Raw genomic sequence first — 2411 nt, forward strand, 5'->3', positions numbered from 1 at the left:
TTCCGGCAGTTTGATTCCAGAATCCATCTCTTTAGCCACTAGATGAGTGGTTCTCAGCCAGGGGAGGCACGGTGCACCACACTAAGGGCACTAGGCAATGTCTGGAGATGTTTTGGTTGTCACCCCCAGGAGAACAGATGGCTACTGCCTCTAATGGGTAGAGACCAGGGGGGCAGCTAAACGTCCCAGAATGCACAGGATAATCTCCCTGAAACAAAGACTTATCCGGCACAAAATGTCAGTAGTGCAGAGCTTGAGAGGCCAGGCACTCGAGTAGATGACCTCCTGAGACCTTTACCTCTTACTGTAGGAGCCTTGATGGCATAGTGGTTACTCATTGGGCTTAACCACAGGGCCAGCCATTTGAGCTGGTAACTGCAGTTTGAAGCCACCATGGGCTCCGAGGGAGAGAGATGAGACTTTCTGTTCCTATAAAGAGTTGCAGGGTTGGAAACCCACAGGGGCAGTTCTACTCAGTTCTAGAAGGTCGCTCTGAGTCGGAATTAGCTCCATGGTAGTGAGTTTGGGGTTCTGGTTGACCCCTGGGTGGAGTTACACCTATCGGTAAAAGCTAGGGTCATGATCATTTTCCTTATAGGGTTGGTTTTGGGTTTTGTTTTTACCACCTCCTCAATAACCCCCTTGGCAAGGTCCAGCCTTGTGCCCTGGCCCCAGATGGGACAACTGTGGAGTCATCAGGGTGGACCGACAGCACGTGATGGCAGGAGAGTCTGGGCTGAGCCCGGCTTGTGTGTATCCTATTTCTTGCTCTTGGTCATTAATAGCCATTATTATCATGCTTCTTTGCCTTGTTCACTCATAGATAAAATGGTAGAAATGGAGACAAGGACCCGCCAAGTGTAAATACGGACTGACTAGTTTCTGAGCGAAGGTCTGCCGAAGAGGATGGCTCCTGGTCGCTGTTTATTTTCTATTTTTTCCACTGAAGAGAAGGTGGGGTGGTTGTACAGGGGCCATTTCGGGGGTATAAGTTTTCTTATTTTTCCTCTGGGGATGGGGGTGGAGACTTGACAAAGTTTGTATTAAAATGCATACTGACCTATTGCTTCTTCTCCTTTCTGTGAAAGTTCCTTCAGTGGAAAGTAAGGAACTTCTGTAAGAAGTTCCTCTGTCTGTCTGTCTCTCTGTCTATCAGTTTTGAGCAAGAAGTCTTAGCAGGGAGCAGCATCTCTCCTTGAACATTCAGGATTTTGTAGAGCAGGATGTCAAGGGCACTTATCATGGAGTGAAGATTTCCAATCCCCCAGTGCTTCTGTATCCCTGCCTCTCCCCTTCTTGTCTCGGGCGGTCCTCACCAGTCCCAGTTGCCCTGAGTGTCCCCAACCGAGTAACCACCCCAACCAGACCAGGGCAGGGCAAAGCGGAGGGCCAGCTTGTTCTCTGAGAATGACTCACCATGGCCCTTCTTCAAGGAGGCAAAATGTTCACAGACACACAGGCATAGAAAGGTTTTCCAGGCTAAGGGAACGGCCCATGCTGGAGCAGAGAAGCAGGAAAGGGTATGACCTGCCTGGGAAAAGGCCATTGCTTTTGTGCATGCCTATGAAGATCTCTGCTGTTGGTAGCCCTGGTGGCATAGTGGGTTACATGCTGGGCTGCTAACTCTAAGGACAGCAGTTCGAAACCACCATCCTCTCTGTGAAGATTTATCATCTCGGAAACCCAAGAGGCAGTTCTACCCTGTCCTTTAGGGTCCCTATGAATTGGAAGCAACTGGATGTTTGTTTGTTTGTTTGTGTCCTCACCACATCTTCCAGCAAAAAGAAGGATCATGGAGAAGCTGGAAAATGAAAAGTGTGAACCCCACAGGACAGCGATCAGGAACTTATTTGTGAGTCAGTCACATACTGAGGGAGGACCACAGTGGAGTCTCTGGGTGTTATACCCCGTGAACAAGCTCAGCTACTAACCAAAAGATTGGAGCTTCGAGTCCAGTCAGAGGTACCTCGGAAGGTGAAAATCTTGTGGAGCATGATTCTGCTGGGACACACAGGCCTCACTATGAGTTGGAATCGGCTTGCTGACAACTGGTTAGGGGGCCAGGGTAGAGGACTGACAACACTGACATTAAACGATATCTGGTGGCCGCGCACAGTGACGCACACAGGTGTTACAGATATTTTTAAAATGTTTAAGTGGCCTCTCTGAAAAAATCAGTTAGAAAATGACACCCTTTCTTCAGCCCCACATGCTATCCCTCACATGACCATCCTTTGCCAGACCCAGGCTGTACACAGAGCCACTAAGGGCCTGCCGAGGGATGGGAGGGGGTGGGGAGCAGGGGCTCTTCTTACTGGTTCTTCCTGTCCACTTTTTAGCGGGTTCTACTCAAGCCCCAAAGCCCACCCCCACACCCGATCACATCAGGACACCCACTGGGAAAGAGCCGC

Source organism: Echinops telfairi, unplaced genomic scaffold (assembly GCF_000313985.2).
Source record: "Echinops telfairi isolate 266 unplaced genomic scaffold, ASM31398v2 ScPeMD7_70;HRSCAF=299, whole genome shotgun sequence".
NCBI classification, from domain to species: domain Eukaryota; kingdom Metazoa; phylum Chordata; class Mammalia; order Afrosoricida; family Tenrecidae; genus Echinops; species Echinops telfairi.